Here is a 9,786-nt window from a genome sequence, read left to right as displayed (position 1 = left end):
GAAGATAGCAGCATTAAGGACCTGGCCAGTTCCTCACCGCCTAAAAGAGCTGAGAGCCTTCTTGGGATTCTGCGGGTACTATAGGAAGTTCATCAAAGGCTATTCAAGCATAGTAAAGCCTCTGAATGACCTGACATCGGGGTACCCACCTGTTCAGAAGCATCCCAAGTCAAAAGACAAGAGTGGGCAATACTACCACCCAAAAGAACCATTTCTGGACCGTTGGACACCCGCTTGCCAGCAGGCCTTTGAAATGATTATAGACAAACTGACAACATCCCCAGTTCTAGCCTTTGCAGATCCCACGTTGCCCTACATCCTACACACGGATGCAAGCTCCACCGGCCTCGGAGCGGCCTTGTATCAGGAGCAGGAGGGGCAGCTGCGTGTTGTTGCCTAAGCTAGCAGAGGGTTATCACGTAGTGAATCCCGCTACCCGGCTCACAAGCTCGAGTTCCTGGCATTAAAGTGGTCTGTGACAGAGAAGTTCAGTGACTATCTGTATGGCAATCAGTTTACGGTGGTCACTGACAGCAATCCTCTCACTTATATACTTACTTCTGCCAAGCTCGATGCAACCAGCTATAGGTGGCTGGCTGCACTCTCCACCTTCTCTTTTAAGCTCCACTACCGCCCTGGGAAACAAAATGGAGATGCTGACGCATTGTTGCGACGCCCTCACGGCAATCTGCGTGATGACCTACCATCTCAGAAAGAGTGGGACAGGATACGTCGTTTCACTCAACATCACCTATCTGACCCAGGAGACATTGGAGTGGTTAATCCAGAGGTCGTTCAAGCCATTTGTGAGAGACAACTTATCTATTGCGCCGACAATGCAATGGACTGTGATGGTAGTATCTCCCTGGTTGAAAGCCTGGCCATTTCTGCAGATGCGGTGCCTGACAGTTTTGGTCATGAGGACGGGCTTGGAGGACTATCCATCATCCCAAACCTTTCAGAAGAGGACCTCAGAGACAAGCAACGAGCTGATCAGTGCATTAAGCATGTCATTTCCCAGATTGAGCACGGAGTGAAACCACCACCTAGTCTAAGAACCGAGCTTCCAGATCTGCCTTGCTTGTTGAGAGAATTGAACAAGTTTGAGCTCCGAAATGGCATCCTCTATAGAACACGCCTAGAAGAGGGACACCCACAACATCAGTTAGTCTTGCCTGAGGAACTTCGGGACGTGGTATTGACCAGTCTGCACGACGACATGGGTCACACGGGAAAGGAACGCACAGTGGATCTAGTCAGAGCTAGATTCTACTGGCCAAGAATGGCTTTGGACATTGAGAAGAAAATAAGGACGTGTACCAGGTGTGTGTGCAGGAAAGCTCTACCCGAGAGAGCTGCACCTCTGGTGAATATAACAACGACGCGACCACTCGAATTAGTATGCATGGACTTTTTGTCTGTTGAACCAGACAGAAGCAACACAAAGGACATCCTCGTGATCACCGATCACTTCACCAAGTATGCTGTAGCTGGACCGACACAAAATCAAAAGGCTCGAACAGTTGCAAAGTGGTTGTGGGACAATTTCATCATCCATTATGGATTCCCAGAGAAGCTGCACAGTGACCAAGGTCCTGATTTTGAGTCGCGGTTGATCAAGAAACTCTGTCAGATTGCGGGCATCCGCAAAACGCGAACAACACCATACCACCCGAGGGGCAACCCAGTGGAACGCTTCAACCGCACTCTATTAGACATGCTTGGCACTCTGGGAAGTCAAGAAAAATCTCACTGGAAGGACTTTGTAAAGCCGTTGGTCCACGCGTACAACTGTACCAGAAGTGAGGTGACTGGGTTCACACCATATGAACTAATGTTTGGACGCCAGCCAAGGTTGCCTGTGGACCTCGCATTTGGGTTAACAGTGAAAGAACAGCGACACAAGTCACATTTCCAATACGTACAGGACCTTAAATCTCGCCTTGAGCAGAGCTACGAAGTTGCCACAAGGACTGCTGCCAAGGTAGCTGAGAGGAATAAGATTCGGTTTGATAAGTGAGTGAGTCCTTCTGCTTTAGGCGTTGGCGACAGAGTACTCGTCAGAAACGTGCGTATCCGAGGAAAGCACAAGCTCGCTGATAAGTGGGAGTCCACAGTCCATGTGGTAGTAAAGAAAGCTGGAGACCTCCCAGTCTATATAGTTAGACCAGAGAATGGCGAGGGTCCCAAGCGCACGCTGCATCGTGACCTCTTACTCCCATGCGGATTTCTTGCCGCACCAACGGAGGAGCGTGCTCAGCCCAAACGAGCTAGAAAGCCTAGGACACGTCAGAATACTCCCAACAGCACAACGGAGCTTGACCAGTCTTCAGACGAGGAGGACATTGTTCCCATTGCCTGGTTCGAAACACAGCCAGTCTCTGAGACGACTGGGGGTGCTGCAAGGCAAAATGCCCCAAGAGACCTAGGTTCCAGTCACGCCAAGAATAACCTGACATCAATCTCCGCTGAGTCAACGGATGTTCCGGAAGGTGCCAATGTTATGCCTGATGCCACATCAATTTACCATGAAACAGATCAATGTGGCGACGAGCAGACTCCAGATGATTGTCAGACCTCACCTCCTGCTGCGGACGTACCAGCACCTGAACTCCATGAATCTGTGGGAGAAGCAAAGATGGATGATAGTGCATCCACTGAATCTGAGGCACAAAGGATGCCGCTGGATAGCAGTTCAGGAGAAGATGAGTTGTTTAACGAGGTCAAGGATTTAAGTGAGGACCAACCTAAAGAGATCCCAGTCCTCCCGGACAGGTTGGAGGATATGATGAATGATCCTGGAACTGAAGGACAAGAGGAGAGTGGCGAAGTAGAGGAACGAGCTAACGCTGACATCCATGTCAGGAGGTCTGAGCGGGATCGTCAACCACCAATGAGGCTCGACTACACTGAATTGGGAAAACCAATTGTCACCGTGGTGAAGTCTTTCTTCCAAGGGTTGACCGATGCGTGGAATGACATGGTAAATGAAGGTGAAGCACCCGCTTCTTCCCTTGCCTTTCCCCCCAAGAAACATTTGTGTGAACCTTGTCATGCACAGGGACGTGCAAGAGTTCAGGAGGGGAGAGTGTAACCCACATCAGATTTGTGGGTTGTGCTGCTGCATAAGGTTGGAGGTGTAATTTTCCCTCCCCGCCGCTAGGAGGCGAGTATGCCTTGAGGTGACTTTCTGTTAGTCAACATTTCCTGTTGTGGAAGCCATTACTCACGAGGCAACCGCTAAATTAGCTGAAAGATCCTGGTAAGAAAAGCTGAAATAAAAGTTAAATTCGCAATTTATCTTCACATACTAGCTGTTAACAGATGGCTACTTATTAGGATCTGAGATCTGTGAAATACGGCCGTGGGAAGCTGCGTCAGCTGGACGAGCTATCTCACCACGAGCTCCGGTAAGGGATGCTACATGAATGTTAGCACCATAAAGACATGTAGTTGACTGCTGTTAATATATTTTCTGCTTTAAAAAACAAAACCAGTCAGAGTTGTGATATTCATGTTTAAAGTACTGTAAGATCACTGATGTGCAGATGTTTAATTTTAAGTGCTAAAGTATACATTAGAATGTGCCCAGCTAACCGCTAGTATTAAGCCACTGCTTAGCGATCTCTGTGTTCTAACATTACTGTGATTCATCTGAGTTTGTTAGCTTTCCAAAACGTTGGAGAAGCAGTAATATTGTCATGTAGTGCTTAAATGCACCCTTTCAGTTTTGTTGACTTAGAAGTTAATTCATTTGATGAAGATGCAAAAAGTTCATAAAATGTGATTATAAAATGTGAGGGATCTCATTACCCTGTTGATGTATTAATGTTTAAAGAAGTTGATATATTTTTCTGAGAAATAATTCAGGTTGAAATATCTTAAAAAGAAGAACAGTTAAAAGCGAGCTGTTAAAAGGATAAATATGGGAGAGTGAATCTTATAAGTTTATTTATTCCCAAAAAGGTAAATATAAGGTATATTTTCTATTGCACTAAGACCTTGTGTGATGTAACTCAAGTTATTTTATGATGGTTGAGACATTGTATAACTAAAATAATTTGTTATACTTGAGCAATACTTGACTGAAAGATGAGTGATGGAAGAAGAATAGATAAAATAGTAATGTATGCACTCTGCACTGTGTGCATAGATTGGTTTTTGACCAGGACTGGATCATTTGAGATCTGAACCCTGTGGGTTCAGTGGCGAGCCAATCCCAAGAGAGTGACTGTCGACGGACCCGAGTGCGGTGTGGCCAGCCGTGGGATCCATCTTCAGCGAACCTCAGGACTATTACTACCTTCCTTGATACAGATAAGACTAACACTTTAAAAATCTACCCGGGTAGTGTTAGAACCAATGGACAGAAACACACACACACACAAGGAACTCTAATTTCTCTTCCCAAAGAGAAGTGGACTGAGCAACGGGAGCGGAAGCTCTTTAATTGAAACTCTTTGGAGAATTTCCTTAAAGAGGATGTTGTTTTGATTTTATTTTTGGGCCCTTTAATGTGCGTTTGTGCACTGTAGGAAGCCGGCTTTAGACAGGCAGGGTTTGTAAACTTTACAACTTTCAATACAGTTTCTATTCAAATCACATCTTATCTATCATTGTGTGGTTCCTTCTCTGCTGATCCTTTCAAGGCTCCATAGTCTTACCTAGAACTTTCTGATACTGGTCCAAAGTTGTCGAGACAATAATTTAATGCATATCTCATGTTGTTTAATTGTAATACCTGTTACACAAGCATTTGCAGCACCGCAAAACGTTCATTCTCCGGTTCCAATACCTTCTTGTTTTTTCTTTGCCGCACAAAAAGGTTATGTACAAAATGAAGGAGAACAATACCGGTCCGTACAAAGACAGACTCGACGAAAAGACAAAGAAAAGACACGAGGAAAAATCAAAGGAGTGAAAGGGTCAGACCCTCACGAGCTCACAGAGTGGACAAAAGACGTTAGCGTGCTGCCCAACTTTCAACACGCTCATATTTATAATTATACGGTTCTTGGACTGACTGCATACACTCGTGAAGTTTAGTAACTTCAGGTCACTGCAACAAGCCCAGGTAGTTTACCGACGGATGGGTATGTAACCCAGTGTTAATTTGGTTATCTGATATCCATCCATCCATCCATCCATCCATTTTCATCCGCTTTATCCGGGGCCGGGTCGCGGGGGCAGCAGCCTAAGCAAAGAGGCCCAGACCTCCCTCTCCCCGGCCACCTCCTCCAGCTTATCCGGGGGAATACCAAGGCGTTCCCAGGTCAGCCGAGAGATATAATCTCTCCAGCGTGTCGTGGGTCTGCCCCGGGGCCTCCTCCCGGTGGGACATGCCTGGAACACCTCACCCAGGAGGCGCCCAGGGGGCATCCTTGTCAGATGCCCGAACCACCTCAGCTGGCTCCTTTCGATGCGGAGCAGCAGCTGCTCTACTCTGAGCCCCTCCCGGATGGCCGAACTTCTCACCCTATCTCTAAGGGAGAGGCCAGCCACCCTTCGGAGGAAGCTCATTTCTGCCGCTTGTATCCGCGATTTCGTTCTTTCGGTCACTACCCACAGCTCGTGGCCATAGGTGAGGGTAGGGACGTAGATTGACCGGTAAATTGAGAGCTTCGCTTTTACACTCAGCTCCCTCTTCACCACGACGGACCGGTGCAGCGTCTGCATTACTGCAGCTGCAGCCCCAATCCGTCTGTCGATCTCCGGCTCCCTTCTCCCATCACTCACGAACAAGACCCCGAGATACTTGAACTCCTCCACTTGGGGCAGGAACTCATCCCCGACCCGGAGTGGGCACTCCACCCTTTTCCGGCTGAGAACCATGGCCTCAGATTTGGAGGTGCTGATCCTCATTCCCGCTGCTTCACACTCGGCTGCGAACTGTTCCAGTGCGAGCTGGAGGCCCTCACCCGATGAAGCCAACAGAACCACATCATCTGCAAAAATCAGAGATGAGATTCTGAGGCCACCAAAGCGAAAGCCCTCCGCCACTTGGCTGCACCTAGAAATTCTGTCCATAAAAATTATGAACAGAACTGGAGACAAAGGGCAGCCTTGGCGGAGCCCATCACCCACTGGGAACGAGTCCCACTTATTGCCGGCAATGCGAACCAAGCTCTTGCAACGGTTGTATAGGGATCGAATGGCCCGTAGCAATGGGCCAGACACCCCATATTCCCGCAACACCTCCCACAGGACAACCCGAGGGACACGGTCGAATGCCTTCTCCAAGTCCACAAAACACATGTAGACTGGTTGGGCAAACTCCCATGCACCCTCAAGTATCCTCGAGAGGATAAAGAGCTGGTCCAGTGTTCCACGACCAGGACGAAAACCGCATTGTTCCTCCTGTATCCGAGGTTCGACTAACGGACAAACTCTCCTTTCCAGCACCCTGGCATATACTTTCCCAGGGAGGCTGAGGAGTGTGATCCCCCTGTAGTTGGAACACACCCTCCGGTCCCCCTTCTTAAAGATGGGGACCACCACCCCGGTCTGCCAGTCCACAGGTACTGCCCCTGATCTCCACGCAACATTGCAGAGGCGTGTCAACCAGGACAGCCCTACAACGTCCAGAGCCTTCAGGAACTCGGGGTGGACCTCATCAACACCAGGGGCTCTGCCACCAAGGAGTTGTTTAACTGCCTCAGTGACCTCGCCCCCGGAAATTGGCGGGTCATTCCCCTCATCCCCAGACTCTGCTTCCTCCTCGGAAGGCGTGTCAGTGGGATTAAGGAGGTCCTCGAAGTATTCCTTCCACCGCCTGACAATTTTCTCAGTCGACGTCAGCAGCGCTCCGCCAGCACTATACACAGTGCAGGTAGAGCACCGCTTTCCCCTCCTGAGACGTCTGACGGTTTGCCAGAATCTCTTCGAGACAGTCCGAAAGTCTTTTTCCATGGCCTCTCCGAACTCCTCCCACACCCGAGTTTTTGCTTCAGCCACTGCCCGAGCCGCATTCCGCTTGGCCTGTCGATACCTGTCGGCTGCCTCCGGAGTCCCACAGGCTAACCAAGCCCGATAGGACTCCTTCTTCAGCCTGGTGGCTCCCTTCACCTCTGGTGTCCACCATTTGGTTCGGGGATTACCACCACGGCAGGCACCAACCACCTTGCGGCCGCAGCTCAATGCAGCAGCTTCGGCAATGGAGACGCTGAACATGGTCCATTCGGACTCAATGTCCCCAGTCTCCCTCGGAATGCTGTTGAAGCTCTGCCGGAGGTGTGCGTTGAAGATCTCGCGGACTGGGGCCTCTGCTAGACGTTCCCAGCACACCCTCACTACGCGTTTAGGTGCACCAGGTCTGTCCAGCGTCCTCCCCCGCCACCTGATCCAACTCACCACCAGGTGGTGATCAGTTGACAGCTCAGCCCCTCTCTTTACCCGAGTGTCCAGAACATATGGTCGCAGGTCTGCTGATACGATTACAAAATCGATCATCGACCTACGGCCTAGAGCGTCCTGGTGCCACGTGCACTTATGGACACTCTTATGTTCGAACAGGGTGTTCGTTATGGCCAAACTGTGATTAGCACAGAAGTCCAATAACAAAGCACCGCTCGGGTTCAGATCAGGGAGGCCGTTCCTCCCAATCACGCCCCTCCAGGTCTCGCTGTCGTTACCCACGTGAGCATTGAAGTCTCCCAGCAGGACAACAGAGTCTCCAGGTGGAGCACCCTCCAGCACCCCCCCCCCCCCAGGGACGCTAAGAAGGCTGGGTACTCTGAACTGCCACTCGGCGCATAAGCGCAGATGACAGTCAGGACCCGTTCCCCGACCCTAAGGCGCAGGGAACAAACCCTCTCGTCCACCGGGAAAAACCCCAACGTACCGGCAGCAAGCCGAGGGGATATTAGAATACCCACCCCAGCCCGCCGCCTCTCACCAGGGGCAACTCCAGACTGAGACAGAGTCCAGCCCCTCTCCAGGAGACTGGTTCCAGAGCCCAAGCCATGCGTAGAGGTGAGCCCGACTATATCTAGCCGGTACCTCTCAACCTCACGCACTAACTCAGGCTCCTTCCCCACCAGAGAGGTGACATTCCATGTCCCTCTTGCCAGTCTTGGCAGCCGGGGGTCAGTCCGCCAGGGCCTCCGCTCCTGGCCGCCACCCGGCACACAATGCACCCGACCCCTATGGCGCCTCCTGCGGGTGGTGGGCCTGCGGGAGGATGGGCCCATGTCTCCTCTTCGGGCCATGCCCGGCCGGGCCCCATGGACTAAGGCTCGGCCTCCAGACGCTCGCCCTCGGGCACCCTCCCCGGGCCTGGCTCCAGGGCGGGGCCCCGGTAACCCTATCCCGGGCAGGGTAAACTGTTCCCTCGGTGTCCCTTTCATAAGGGTTATCTGATATTGTGTGATATTCAGAATATATGTATATATCTATATTGGGTGTTATAAAATGTTCTTCAATGATTTTGAGTTTTCTTTTATTGCTATTGGTTTGCGGCTGCTTTACGACAGTCGACTGTGGTAGTACATCCTAGCGGGAGGGGCTATGAGCTCACGTGGCTTGTAGCTGTGCCAGAGAGCAAGCTTGGGTGAGCTAGCGGGGAATATCTCCTTCTGTAGTAGCCTTAAAAAAAGACTACTGTTCGTTCTCCTGCCAGACGCCTCGCTGCTGTGCTGCCTTACTGCTGTGCTGCCTTACTGCTGTGCTGTCTCGCTGCTGCCATTAAAGGACAAGCGGCTGCCATCCCTTCATCCATCCGGACTTCGATTATTTGGACCGAAGTACTCACACACGCGCCCGCACTCAGTGCCATACAGTCTCTTTATTTTGCTGGCCAGCTAATACCATTGTTTTTTTTTGTTTTGTTTTGTTTGCATTCACAAAGAGTATCCAAAGACATTTTGGTTATTGTCAAATAGACACTCTCTGATTACGGACTGAGGAGGTTGTGGTGTTACAACCCCAGGACTGAGAAAAAGGACTCTTTACATAATATATTCACTTGTCTCCTGGTTAGGAGAAGTGACTATTGTTGGAAATATTTTTCTTCTTCTTGTCTTTGTTTACATTGTATCCCAGAGAAGTTTTAAGTTGTTCAGGTTGAAACATTTGCACTTAAAGTCGGTTAAGTTTCCTTTGATATATCAGTGTCAAGCTGATGTTTAAGAGGGTATGTTAAGGACAGATGTGCTCCAGTCCATCAATCCTTTAAAGTGCTGGACACCGATGGTAAATTGCCATCAGACCCTAAATAAATTGTCCTCTGCTGTTATCCATATTGCTTCACTCATTCTTCGGTGAGTAGACGTATTGGTTACAGGTACAGGACCTTGAAATGCACCGTGTAGAACGAAAGACCATCGTACATATAAGTTTACCAGTCTCACAAATCGTCGTCATAAATACACATTCGTTAACCGTTTATTAATAGGACCTTTGAGCTCAACGGTAATTAATTAGTAGTGGAAATAATTTCTGGTTCATTACAGAAATGTAGCAGTGACAATAATATTGTATGTTGTAATTGTACTGGGCAATTAGTGATACAAAACAACTGTTTTATCCTGTGAATAAAAGTATATGTTTTTGTCAATGTACCATGGTAATAACAGTACCGAAACGCAATATTGTGTCAGGACAATTCACTATTTATGCACAATAAACAAAGGAGCAGAGCGCAACAATTTCTGTTCAGCGCCAGACGTGCTTGTAACCTATACCACCAGTTGTGTTATGAAAAATGACGTATTAACTACAACAGCAGACTGACCTTTGTGGGAATGCTTGGAGCAGACTAACCTGTGAGCTGGAGTGTTCTGGGATGTT

The 9,786-nt window shown here is 49.3% G+C and overlaps 1 long non-coding RNA gene across 1 annotated transcript; it reads left to right on the top strand.

Moving 5' to 3' along the window:
* Window positions 1-3,193: 3,193 nt before the first annotated feature.
* Window positions 3,194-4,681, top strand: LOC143413012 (uncharacterized). The gene is made up of 3 exons (XR_013093568.1): window positions 3,194-3,262; window positions 3,340-3,410; window positions 4,154-4,681. It is a non-coding gene; the product is annotated as an uncharacterized LOC143413012 (long non-coding RNA).
* Window positions 4,682-9,786: the final 5,105 nt, after the last annotated feature.

The sequence above is a fragment of the Maylandia zebra genome, linkage group LG16 (genome assembly GCF_041146795.1).
Source record: "Maylandia zebra isolate NMK-2024a linkage group LG16, Mzebra_GT3a, whole genome shotgun sequence".
NCBI lineage: Eukaryota > Metazoa > Chordata > Actinopteri > Cichliformes > Cichlidae > Maylandia > Maylandia zebra.
This window is presented reverse-complemented; position numbering and strand designations above follow the sequence as displayed.